The following is a 13,277-nucleotide window of genomic DNA, read 5'->3' on the forward strand; positions in this document are numbered from 1 at the left end:
ACGTCCGAAGCTTCATTACGCACGTAACTGCTTCGGTACCTGATTCAAACGGATATAAGGAAGTGAATCATCCTCGGGATTCGTGGAGTGTGTTGATGGTGACAGATAGCGAAGAGGTGATCATTCCACTGACAGATATGGAGCCAGCGAGGAAGAGAGGACGTTCTGGCGTGTGGGAATATTTTGAGTTGATTTTGCTCAATTCATTTTATCTGCCGAAGTGAAAAACTTGAAATGTCCAAAATCATGTTTTCATAATGTAAATATCATTACAGCATATGACTTTAGGAACACTTCCATGTGAATTAAAGCTAATGAAGACTACAAAAATGTATTTGACACTATACGTACATTACATTGCTACACAGTTTAGAAAATCATTTTGTTTATTGTTTTTAGGTGATAGTCTGCAGGACCCAGGAATACCTGCATATCTACCAACTTACAGTGTAGTTCCTGCACTCCACAGCCTCTTCTGTTCCATGCAAGTGGATTTTCTCCAGGGCAGGAGAAACTATTTCTAAGAAAAGAAACAGATTCAGCCAGCGCACAGTAACACTAATCCTCTTTTTAAATGTAAATAACAAAAGGGCTACCTGACATAGATCATGTTTTTACTTAGCAAGTTCTTGATTAGGGGTGGGTTTTGATTATTGCCTTTCTGATTCCAATCCATGCTAAATTGAATAAAGTGATATTGATTCATTACAATCCTGTGTCGATTTGTAAATTAACGTTATTATGCCTGAAACGCCAGCATCTCAGGTTAAACCTCACAACATGTCGTCAAACACCATGCAGCTAAAACAGTAACTGGGAGCAGGTTTACGGATTCTGCATACAAACGTGAACACAGAGCGCGGACCCAACGCGTCAGAATCAGATTTTGGTGTGTCGTCGGGTCCGCGCTGTGTTTGCCTCTTTTTTCTTCGCTGGCTTCTGCAGCTGCAGGTTTCATAACTCTCTGTTTACATCTCTAATTAAGTCTCACATGTGTCAGCTTTCTTTTAATAGATACGAAATTATGGATATATACTGATAAATGACCAGAATTGTAATATTTCTGACTGAGGCAAAACTTTCCAGATTCCAATCAAATTGAACCGGATCCTGTATCGAATCAAAATGATTCTACAAATCAGTGACGATGCAGCCGTACTCAGCCCCCTAAGCATTTTCCCTTTCCAGTTCACAATCAATCCCACCCCTAGGTCAAAAATATGTATAGGACAATTGGTCTAATCTAATATTTTGTATGAACCTGTCCAGCTGTCCAGTGATTAAATGACAAGTAGATGGAGGCAGGACTTCACAGCAGGGGCATACTCCATAATGTGCTGTTCAGTCTCATATGTATATTATATATATTGCTCACTTATTGTATTTACCAACATCAAGGACTTATGAGCAAAGAAAGGCCACACCATAGTGCATGTTTAAATAGGGAAAGTTTATTGATCAAAATGTATTACGCAAATACGCATTACATTTTTTTTCAGCCCCCCAATCGAGAAAACAAAACCAATTACATGTTCAAAGCAACGGAACGGTGGCCCAATATCAGAGAGAACTCCACTCTTGAGTGAGCAGTGATAATTGAGCAGTCTGTTTTATTCTGCAGATTCAAGCTGCTCTTTAAAATTTTCGCCACCAGATGTCACCGGAGAGGACTGTGTTGAAAAGCTTCGAGTAATGAACCGTTTTTCAATACAAGCTTCAGTGCTTCGGAAAGCTTCATTTGGCCATCACTACTACTAACCATCAGATCATCTGAATTCTCTTCTGTTTACAGGCACATGTCTAGTAAATTATGTTTCTTTATGTTGCTTTGGTTATACTTACCATGGTGTCGATGTTGTGCTTGCAGGTCCTATATGTGAGACAGGTGTATGAGAAGGGCCGCCCACTACTTCCTGTTTATATAGGGTCATGAGGTCAATGATTGGATCACCGGGTGTAACCAAATGGAGGGTTTTTCATTTTGTATAGTATTGTTTGTTTTCTTTAAAGTAGCCTTTTGAGTTATATTGTATGCAGTGTTTTACTTTACAAACTATTTAGTTGAGTAAATGAGTTTGTCAGTTTCATGCATGACTTTATTCCTGTTCTTTGTTTAGAATTGTATTATTTGGTTTGACCTATTTTGTTCAATGGTAGTGACTAACGAGGTCAGGTGTGGGCAAAGTCTTGTATAAAGCCAGTGGGATTTTTGCATGCCTGATTGATTGTTCTATGGTAAAAGGGAGATGCTAGCAATAAAGTATGCTTAAAAAGAACTTCAATTGTCTGCTAATGCTATTTATTTATCACCTTCCTTGCTGCTTAAGCTATGCTACATCACAAATGGTGGCAGCAGTGGCTCCAGGCCAATAGGTTATAGCAATGCAGAAATCAGCCAAGTCAAGGAAACCTCAAGGGCCAACAGATTTTCCCCCAGAGGAGGCCCAAGATGATGGCAACCTGCCAGAAGCTACGGGTGAGCACAGCACGGAAGCACAAAGTCTCTCAGAGCTCTCAACTTTATTAAAAGGCCTGATGCAACAGCATGCTGACCGTGAGGCAAAATGGGAGCAGGACAGACAACGCCAGGATGAATGGTGGCATAGAATGCAACACCAGTTCAGCCAACTGCAGCAGGAGGTCCAGTCGGAGCGCCGGGAGCATCAGATGCTGTGGGAAGGTGCAGTAGCTGATTCCGGAGTGCCTCTGAGTTCTTCAGTGCGGCAAAAGGTGCAGCAACTTGTTCAACAGCGAGGAAACCCCCCTGAATCTTCCACAGCACCACATTCATCCAATCTGGACAGAGTAAGCGGTTGGAAAGGCCCGAAGATGCAGCCCTATGGTGAGGATGAAGATATTGAACATTATTTAACCACTTTTGAGAGGATTGCAACAGGATGTCAGTGGCCACAAGAAGAATGGGCACTGCATCTGGCTCCACTTCTTAGTGGTAAAGCACGTGCGGCATATGTTGCTATGGACACTGAAGAAACAATGGACTATGATAAGGTAAAAACCGCCGTTCTTGAAAAATTTGAAATAAGTGCTGAGACTTACCGAACCGGATTCCACAACATGATGGTGAAGGACGATGAGACACCCAAAGAGCTGCGAACCCGCCTTAAAGACCTATATGAAAAGTGGATGCTTCCAAAGGAGAAGACAAAGGACCAAATAGGAGATGTCATAGTGATGGAACAGTTTCTCAGAGTTCTTAACCCAGAGCTGAGGACCTGGGTGAAAGAGCGCAACCCCACCACTTCAAAAGAAGCTGCAGAGATGGCAGAGGCTTTTCTTGCAGCCCGACGCCCACAAAAAGGGTACATGGTAGGAAAACCCAGTTCAGCCAATGTTTTTGTGGGTAGGTCAGGGGGTGGGAATGGGTAAAAAGCTAAAAGCCCTAAACAAAGTTCCCCAATCACTAGCAGTAGCCGCGCTAGAGAAGTAAAGCAGAGAGGCCCGTTGGTGTGTCATGCCTGTGGTCAAGCAGGTCACTTTAAGGCAGATTGCCCAGGTCAGCAAGTCAGTAAGACTTACATGTGTCTTTCACCACAGTGTTTTGACTTGCTAGAGGAAGAAACAGAGTCTCTAGTACCCTCCAGTGATCAGGAGCACACCATCTGTGTTTTCATTGAGGGAAAACCGTGTGTTGCCCTCTTGGATTCAGGCAGTAGCCGCACACTTGTCAGGCAAGATTGCCTCCCTAGCGACACCACATTTTGTGGTAAAGTTAAAGTCTGGTGTGTTCAAGGTGATAATGTTGATTATCCTATTGCCAATGTTTGCCTGCAAGTTAATGAAAAGGAGTACGTACTTACAGTTGGAGTAATGGATAAACCTCCCTACCAGATTGTGTTGGGCCGGGACATGCCAATTCTTGGGGAGTTATTAGCAAAGACAGAGAAGGACAGAGAAGAGAAGAATCTGCATGTTGCATGTGAAGGTCTGCTAGTAGTCACTAGGTCTGGTAATAAAGCTTCTCAGTCAGAGCCAGGTTTGAGTGAGTTGCCCTATGCAGACAGTGAAATTCCAGATATTGACAGACCAAGTAGGCCGCATATAAAGAAAAGTAAAATGCAGAGAAGACAGGAAAAAGTGAGGGGGACAGAAATTGCTGAGTCACTTCCTGAACCAGAGATCGATGAGCTCCTGGTTGTCCCGAGCAATATTGTCCAACTCCAAAGGGAGGACCCCTCTTTAGCACCCCTGTTCGCTTAGAGCACCCAAGAATCAGCACAGATTACAGAAAGAGTACGGGAAGTATTCATTGTTAAGAATGAACGACTATATCGTCGTAGCAAAGTTGGTGACCAGTTGGTTGTTCCCAAAAGCTTAAGGCCTGTAGTCTTGCAGTTGGCTCATTCAGTTCCTTGGGCAGGCCACTTAGGACATCTTAAAACCTTTTCCAGAATGGTAACTCGTTTTTTTTTGGCCACAGCAATTTTCAGACACTGCCCAGTTTTGCAAATCATGTCCACAGTGTCAGTTGACAGCCCCAAGTAGGAAAGGAGACAGAGCCCCACTCATTCCTATGCCTGTAATAGACGTCCCCTTTTCTCGTGTTGCCATGGATATTGTCGGCCCATTGGACAATGGTCCAATGGGCCCACTGGTTCAGGGCATAGGTACATTCTAGTGATTTGTGACCATGGAACAAGGTATCCTGAAACTTTTCCATTGAGAAGGGTCAAAGCCCGCCAAATAGCTAATTGTCTGATACAGATGTTTTCAAGGGTGGGTATTCCCAAAGAAATCTTGACAGACCAAGGCTCAAACTTCACTTCCAACCTGTTGAAAGAAGTCTACAAACTTCTGGGAATTACAGGAATCAAAACGAGCCCTTATCATCCACAAACTGATGGACTTGTTGAGAGGTTTAATAAAACCCTGAAATCAATGCTGAGGAGGTTCGTAAGAGAATCGGGAAAAGACTGGGACCAATGGCTTCCATTTTTGCTTTTCGCCTATAGAGAGGTACCACAAGCATCAACTGGATTTTCTCCGTTTCAGCTCTTGTACGGCCATAATGTCAGAGGTCCACTGGATGTACTTCGGGAAGCTTGGGAGGAAGCTAGCCCTGAAAAACAGTGCTCTTCCCTCTCTTATGTGTTGAAAATGAGGGACAAGCTTGAACAGTTTCAGGAACTGGCTCATTGTCACCTAGTAAGTGCCCAGCGACGTCAAAAACAGAACTATGCTAAGACAGCTCGCAGGAGGACCTTTAAAGAAGGACAAAAAGTGTTGCTCCTTTTGCCAACCACTGAAAGCAGTCTCTTAGGGGCCATTTGTGATAAACAGGAAAGCAGGTCCTGTCACTTATGAGCTCAACATGCCGAATCGTCGGAAAAAGCAACAGGTGTTTCATGTCAACATGTTGAGGGAGTGGATTGAGAAGCCAGAGCAATCACTTCAGTTGTGAGCTCGTGTTGTACTGCAGGAAGAAGAGCCTCAAGAGCAATTCTTTCCCACCAGTACTGAAGAAAAGCTATTTCCGGATTTGAGCCATCTATCACCAGAACAGCAGGAGGAGCTCGCGGCCATAATGCCACAGGAGCTTTTCAGCACAAAGCCAGGCTACACCCATCTTATTCAGCATGACATACACCTGCGTTGTTCGAATCAACCACCCATCAGGGATACCACCCCCAGAGTTCCAGCAAAGCTAATGCCAGCATTGAAACAGGAGGTGGAAGAAATGCTTGCAACAGGGATTATAGAGCCATCTAGAGGTGAGTGGTGTAGCCCTGTGGTACTCGTCCCCAAGAAAAATGATGCAAGACAGAGATTTTGTGTTGACTTCTCAAAACTTAATGCTGTCTCTGTTTTTGATGCATATCCTATGCCAAGAGTGGATGAATTGATTGAGCGCTTGGGTAATGCCAAGTACCTCACAACACTCGACCTTTGTAAAGGTTATTGGCAAGTCCCCCTAACAGAGTCCTCAAGGGATTTAACTACATTCAGGGTTCCCAGCGGACTTTATCGTTTCAGAACTATGCCTTTCGGACTACATGGAGCTCCAGCCACGTTCCAGAGGCTGGTGAACTTGGTTCTGAAAGGAGCTGATGGCTATGCAGCAGCGTATATTGACGACATTGTGGTGTTCAGCGAGACATGGGAGGACCATGTGAAACATCTGGCTGATGTCCTGCAACGCATCAGAACAGCTGGACTAGTCATCAACCCTGGGAAGTGCCACATTGCACAGACCGAGGTGGAGTACCTGGGTTACGTCATTGGGGGTGGGGTCATCCGCCCTCAGGTGAGTAAGGTCGAGAACCTTGCCTCTTGTCCAACTACAAAGAAAAAGTTGAGATCCTTCCTGGGTTTAGCTGGCTGGTATCGTTGTTTCATCCCTAATTTCTCTACCAGATCAGCTATTCTTAGTGATTTAACTCGTAAATCATGCCCCAACAAAATTAAATGGACTCCAGAGTGTGAGGCTGCATTCATGGATTTGAAAAACTGTTTGTGTAATGAGCCTGTGTTGCAGTGTCCAGACTTTACGTGCCTGTTTATTGTACAGACTGATGCTTCAGGAGTTGGGCTGGGAGCTGTGTTGCTGCAAGGTGATGGAGAGGACCAAAGACCTGTGCCGTAAGCTCTTCCCCAGAGAAATGAAGTATTCCACAATTGAAAAAGAAGCTTTGGCAATAAAATGGGCTTTGGACACTCTGAGATACTATCTACTGGGAGGTGAATTTGTGCTTGAAACTGATCATCGAGCTTTACAGTGGATGAGCAGAATGAGAGACACCAACGCAAGAATCACGAGGTGGTATCTTTCACTGCAGCCATATTGTTTTAAGATTCTGTATAGAGCAGGGAAAAAGAATGTTGTGGCAGACTTTCTTTCCCGTTCCTATGAAGAGTAACGGACTTAAGGGGGGGGGGGGAAATGTGACAAAGTGGCTAGGACAGAATTCATTTGCCATTTGTCACTTGCGTATATTGTTATTCTGTGTTCTGTTATTTTACAGTCAGCCATAATGCTTTAATTTAGACATTGCTGGTGTAACTTCTCTTAACACACAATATCCCGGGTTTTGTTTGTGGTAGCAGTAGTTACATTCTTTACATCCATGCATGTGTTTTAAAGCAAACACTACTAACCATCAGATCATCTGAATTCTCTTCTGTTTACAGGCACATGTCTAGTAAATTATGTTTCTTTATGTTGCTTTGGTTATACTTACCATGGTGTCCATGTTGTGCTTGCAGGTCCTATATGTGAGACAGGTGTATGGGACGGGCCGCCCACTACTTCCTGTTTATATAGGGTCATGAGGTCAATGATTGGATCACCGGGTGTAACCAAATGGAGGGTTTTTCATTTTGTATAGTATTGTTTGTTTTCTTTAAAGTAGCCTTTTGAGTTATATTGTATGCAGTGTTTTACTTTACAAACTATTTAGTTGAGTAAATGAGTTTGTCAGTTTCATGCATGACTTTATTCCTGTTCTTTGTTTAGAATTGTATTATTTGGTTTGACCTATTTTGTTCAATGGTAGGGACTAACGAGGTCAGGTGTGGGCAAAGTCTTGTATAAAGCCAGTGGGATTTTTGCATGCCTGATTGATTGTTTTATGGTAAAAGGGAGATGCTAGCAATAAAGTATGCTTAAAAAGAACTTCAATTGTCTGCTAATGCTATTTACTTATCACCTTCTGTCACGGACCGCCGTGGCAGACCGTGTGGAGTGAGTGGAGGACCCAAGAGCAAACAGTAGTGATGGGCAGATGAAGCACTGAAGCTTTTCATCCAATTGGTTCACCCCAACGCGAAGCTTCATGAAGCTTCATTTGCTCTAGCAGGACACCTACTGGACGTAAAAATAATAGCTGGCATGAATTTGAAGAGTGTGGCATTTTGCACACAGCCTGTAAATGTCAACAACAAAAGGAGTGTGTAAAACATGTATATTGTAGTGATGGCAGTATACTGTGTATATTTATAGTGGCAGTATGGGAAATGATTATTTGGAAATGCTTGAAATGGAAATGATCATTTACTGTGAGGTGAGGTGTGGTTGGGGTGTGGACAGTGGTTGTGCTTTCGTAACGTTGAGGTATGGACAGCTACACACTGAGGCTTTGAGCCTCAGTCCTGCCTGTTCACATTTTATTCTGTAAAAACTAAATTTTCACTGCTTTTATGACCTTTTTAGTGGGGAGAACATAGCTAGGATTTAATGATTTAACAAATCTTTTGAATCCTTTGTCCTCCACAATGCTAAATGGCTGGGAGTCCTCAATCACCATGCTGACCAGGTCTTCATCTATTTGAGATTGTTCTCCTGAGGAAAGACAATAAAGATAAAGCACAAATATAAATATCACACACGTAACTTATAACAGTTGTATAATATTGTTATATCATTTAGTAACATTACTGCATGCTATATTATCATTGCATTTGATGGCTCACCTGGTCTTGCTCCACGATCGGTGTCCCCCTTATTCTCATGCAAAGCTCTGTAGTGCCTAAGCATGGATGAGGTGTTGCTGTTATATCCCAGCTCCCTGGCACATAGCAAACACTTCACCTTGTACAAAAGTCAAGACAGCTCAACATAAATTGTATTGCACCATCAGTATCACGAAAATACATCTTCTGTAGAAATTTACATACCTTGTTGGGAGGAATAAGATCAAAATGTTCCCACACAGGGGAGGACATCCTCCTCTTCTTAGCTGGCTCTATTCTCTCCTGACTTTCCTCACTCTCATAAACCTCCATACGGTCTCCAAACTCTCACTAACCGCAACTCTCCATCAAACACCCACATTTTTGAATGAAGTCTGAGGGGTTTATATCGCTGTCATATCTCGCGGCAAAGTTCGAACCACTTCATGAACCAGTCACGTGGTACAGCCGGGCAGCGAGGCTTCGGACGTCATCATTTTCAGCTCCTCCCATAAATGAAGCAAGCCTCGATACGCGCTTCGCGGAAACGCCCCCTCCATTACTCGACACACGCCTCGATACAGAACGTCCCATCACTAGCAAACAGAGGTGAGGACACAAAACCGGACTTAACAGAAGGCGAGCCTTTATTTAGGGCCGAAAACTTAAGGAACAAGGCAGCAAAGCAACTGAGGGAAAACCTGAACATAGACTGGGAAAACTATGGCTAAACAAAGTACAAACTAGGACTAGTTAAGGCTGGGAAACTATGACAAGGGGTAGGGGAGATAACACAGACGACGCGACGCAGACTACATGAAACACAGAGACTAAATACACATGAGGGATGATCAGGGGAAGTGGCCACACATGGGATCACAGCTGACACACATGAACCTAACGACAGGACAGGAGGGTGCAACTGAATACACTGACAATGAATACAGACTTACAAAGTAAAACAGGAAACATGGAAATTAGACATGACAAGAACTAAACATAACCACGCAGACAGGATTCATGACCCAGGGAAACTTAGTACAGGGGAGATGACATAACTGACAGCATGAACTTGACAGTACAAGACACACAGACATAAACACACGAAGGGCAAGGGTGACTTAATGCAAGGGTAATATATACAAATGGCTGGGCTACCTTAGAGAACCTAAACAAACCATAAACATCAAAATAGGCTAAACATAACACACTGGGTCACACGACCCAGAACCATGACACCTTCCTTGCTGCTTAAGTTATGCTACATCACAAGGCCATACACATTACACCAGGGACAGTGCTTCCTGTGAGGCTGTCAGGGTCCTGGGTCTCCTGACCCAGCATTTTAGTTCTTTGTGATTTTTGTATTATTGTACTTGGTGTGAGTTATTCTATAGTTTCTAGTTTCGATCCCTTGCCCTTCTCGTTTCTCTGTGTCCCCTCTGTTCTGTAAGTCTATGTCTGCATGTTTGAGTTCCCCTCCGTGTCTATCGGTTCTTAGAGTCCTCTGCCTTATGGTTTATGTCTCTGTTTCTTAGTTGCTGTCTCCACGGTGTCAAGTTTGCGTCTCTGTGTGATCCTTCCTGTTTTACTTTGAAGGTCCGTGACTTATGTGAATGTGTCCTGCTTTGCTTGTCTCGTCAGTTCTAATTTCCCCCAGCTGTGCTCTCCTTCTGTGTCTCATTCTCCTCGTTACTTCCCAGTGTATTTAGACCCTGTGTTTCTCTGAGTCAGTGTTGCGTCGTACCCTCAACAGGCTATGTGTGTTTTGCCTCCGTGTTGCCAGTGTTTTGTTTCCAGTTCAGTGTTTTCTGCTTCAGTGTTTTAGTCCACCAGCGTTTTTCTTTGTCTTTTGATGCCTTTAGTTAGTAAGAGGGTTTCCAGCAATAAAGCTGCGCTTTAAGTTGAACTTCTGTGTCTGAGTTCTGCATTTTGGATCCACCACTCCTGCCACACAGCCAACCATGACAGAACGATGCAACCATCAAATGGATCCTGCGGACTCACAGTCTCAGTATCTCGCGCAGTTGTGGAATTACTGCCGGGGCGTAATCCACGCTGAGGACACCCCCCAAGAGACTCATTCAGGTGGTCTTTTTCGACAACTTTTTGTCTTCCACCCTCTGCACAGCTGGTTTTTTGGACATTAAAAGATTAAAACAACTAATAACAGCTCTGAGGGCCAGGATTTGCTTCGAACTGTTTGGCATGGGTGGTCCAGGCAAGGAAGGGTCAGCTACCCTCCTGGAAGCCCTCGCTGCCTGGTATTCTCAGCATCAGCATCCTTTCCCATCAAGATTTATCACTAAATCATTCGATCCTCCCTTAAGAGAGAAACTGCATCCTCGCTGCCTTCACCCCAGTACACCAGTGTCACCTGTGTCTCCAGTAGCTCAGCTCCCAGTGTCACCTGCCCCGCAGCCACTCTCAGCTCGGTTAGCCGCCCCGCAGCCACTCTCAGCTCGGTTAGCTGCCACTCTCAGCTCGGTTAGCTGCCCCGCAGCCACTCTCAGCTCGGTTAGCTACCCCGCAGCCACTCTCAGCTCGGTTAGCTACCCCGCAGCCACTCTCAGCTCGGTTAGCTACCCCGCAGCCACTCTCAGCTCGGTTAGCTACCCCGCAGCCACTCTCAGCTCGGTTAGCTACCCCGCAGCCACTCTCAGCTCAGTCTCCAGAGTCACCCTCAGTTCAGTCTCCAGAGTCACCCTCAGTTCAGTCTCCAGAGTCACCCTCAGTTCAGTCTCCAGAGTCACCCGTGTCCCTTTCAGTTCAGTTTCCAGAGCCTCCAGTGCCGCCCGTAGCGCATGCCCCCATAGCTCCAGTGCCGCCTGTAGCGCAGGCCCCAGTAGCTCCAGTGCCGCCCGTAGCGCAGGCCCCAGTAGCTCCAGTGCCCCCGCTACCCGTAGCTCTGGCTCCAGTAATAGTGGTCTCACACACTCGCTCCATGCAGGGAGAAAGTATAATTTTACCTCAAGGTGCTTTTCGTAGTTCAGTTGCCTTTGGCACAGTTTGCCGCTCCAAGGCTTTCCCAGAGGCTAGGTCCCAGTCCTCAGCTGATTCTGGACCCTTGGAGTTTAAGCAGCCACCCGAGGGACCGCTCCGGCCTTCGTCTCCTGTCTCCGCTGGAGGGTCCGAGGGACCGCTCCGGCCTTCGTTTCCTGTTTCCGCTGGAGGGTCCGAGGGACCGCTCCGGCCTTCGTCTCCTGTCTCCGCTGGAGGGTCCGAGGGACCGCTCCGGCCTTCGTTTCCTGTTTCCGCTGGAGGGTCCGAGGGACCGCTCCGGCCTTCGTTTCCTGTTTCCGCTGGAGGGTCCGAGGGACCGCTCCGGCCTTTGTCTCCTGTCTCCGCTGGGGGGCCCGAGGAGCCCGTCCAGCTTCCTGCCTCGTCAGCTGGGGGGCCCGAGGAGCCCGTCCAGCCGCCAGCAGCAGCTTCCTCATCATCCTCGCCTGCTGCAGCTTCATCATCATCCTCGCCTGGCCCAGCCTCCGTGCCTTCAGCCTCGCCTGGCCCGGCCTCATTTCAGTCTGGAGCTAAACGGCCGTTTTCTAGACCGCTGGCTAGGCCACTGGCTGGGCACCATTGCCGTCGTGGGCGGCCCCCGGACCGCCTTCGCCTGAGTGGCCACCATTGCCGTCCGCACGGCCGGCCCCTGGACCCTCGTCGCCTGAGTGGCCGCCGTTGCCGTCCGCACGGCCGGCCCCTGGACCCTCGTCGCCTGAGTGGCCGCCGTTGCCTTCCGCACGGCCGGCCTCCCGAACTGTGTCGGCCCCCTGAACTGTTTGGACTCCTGTGCTGTCGGCCCCCTGGCCCTGTTTGGACTCCTGTGCTGTCGGCCCCCTGGCCGGCCCCCTGAACTGTTCTTTTTGGACGCGTGTTTTGTTTTGGGGCTTTCTTGTGCTTCGGTGTTTTTGTTTCGTGCCCTCCTTCCTGGACCCCCGCTGCCCGCCCTGGTCGGGTGGTTTTCTGTTTTGGGCGGTTTTCGGGTTTTTTTTTTTCGTTTTCTTGTGTTGGGCTGTCGGGAGCCAGCCCTTGGGGGGAGGGTACTGTCAGGGTCCTGGGTCTCCTAACCCAGCATTTTAGTTCTTTGTGATTTTTGTATTATTGTACTTGGTGTGAGTTATTCTATGATTTCTAGTTTCGATCCTTTGCCCTTCTCGTTTCTCTGTGTCCCCTCTGTTCTGTAAGTCTGTGTCTGCATGTTTGAGTTCCCCTCCGTGTCTATCGGTTCTTAGAGTCCTCTGCCTTATGGTTTATGTCTCTATGTTTCTTAGTTGCTGTCTCCACGGTGTCAAGTTCGCATCTCTGTGTGATCCTTCCTGTTTTACTTTGAAGGTCCGTGACTTATGTGAATGTGTCCTGCTTTGCTTGTCTCGTCAGTTCTAATTTCCCCCAGCTGTGCTCTCCTTCTGTGTCTCATTCTCCTCGTTACTTCCCAGTGTATTTAGACCCTGTGTTTCTCTGAGTCAGTGTTGCGTCGTACCCTCAACAAGCTGTGTGTTTTGCCTCCGTGTTGCCAGTGTTTTGTTTCCAGTTCAGTGTTTTCTGCTTCAGTGTTTTAGTCCACCAGCGTTTTTGTTTGTCTTTTGATGCCTTTAGTTAGTAAGAGGGTTTCCAGCAATAAAGCTGCGCTTTAAGTTGAACTTCTGTGTCTGAGTCCTGCATTTTGGATCCACCACTCCTGCTTGCCCGCCTGCCACACAGCCAACCATGACAGAACGACGCAACCATCAAATGGATCCTGCGGACTCAGTCTCAGTATCTCGCGCAGTTGTAGAATTACTGCCGGGGCGTAATCCACGCTGAGGAAACCCCCAAGAGACTCATTCAGGTGGTCTTTTTCGACAACTTTTTGTCTTCCACCCTCTGCACAG

General features: G+C 46.5%; 2 long non-coding RNA genes across 2 annotated transcripts; both read right to left on the reverse strand.

Annotated features, from left to right (window-relative positions):
* Positions 1 to 2,513: 2,513 nt before the first annotated feature.
* LOC143412794 (uncharacterized) lies at positions 2,514 to 7,231 on the reverse strand. The gene is made up of 3 exons (XR_013093332.1): positions 7,197 to 7,231; positions 3,058 to 3,147; positions 2,514 to 2,837 (listed from the first exon to the last, which is right to left on the reverse strand). It is a non-coding gene; the product is annotated as an uncharacterized LOC143412794 (long non-coding RNA).
* Positions 7,232 to 8,071: 840 nt separating this feature from the next.
* LOC143412795 (uncharacterized) lies at positions 8,072 to 8,693 on the reverse strand. Its single transcript, XR_013093333.1, has 3 exons — positions 8,632 to 8,693; positions 8,428 to 8,545; positions 8,072 to 8,296 (listed from the first exon to the last, which is right to left on the reverse strand). It is a non-coding gene; the product is annotated as an uncharacterized LOC143412795 (long non-coding RNA).
* Between the last annotated feature and the right edge of the window lie 4,584 nt (positions 8,694 to 13,277).

Source organism: Maylandia zebra, linkage group LG15 (assembly GCF_041146795.1).
Source record: "Maylandia zebra isolate NMK-2024a linkage group LG15, Mzebra_GT3a, whole genome shotgun sequence".
Lineage (NCBI taxonomy): Eukaryota > Metazoa > Chordata > Actinopteri > Cichliformes > Cichlidae > Maylandia > Maylandia zebra.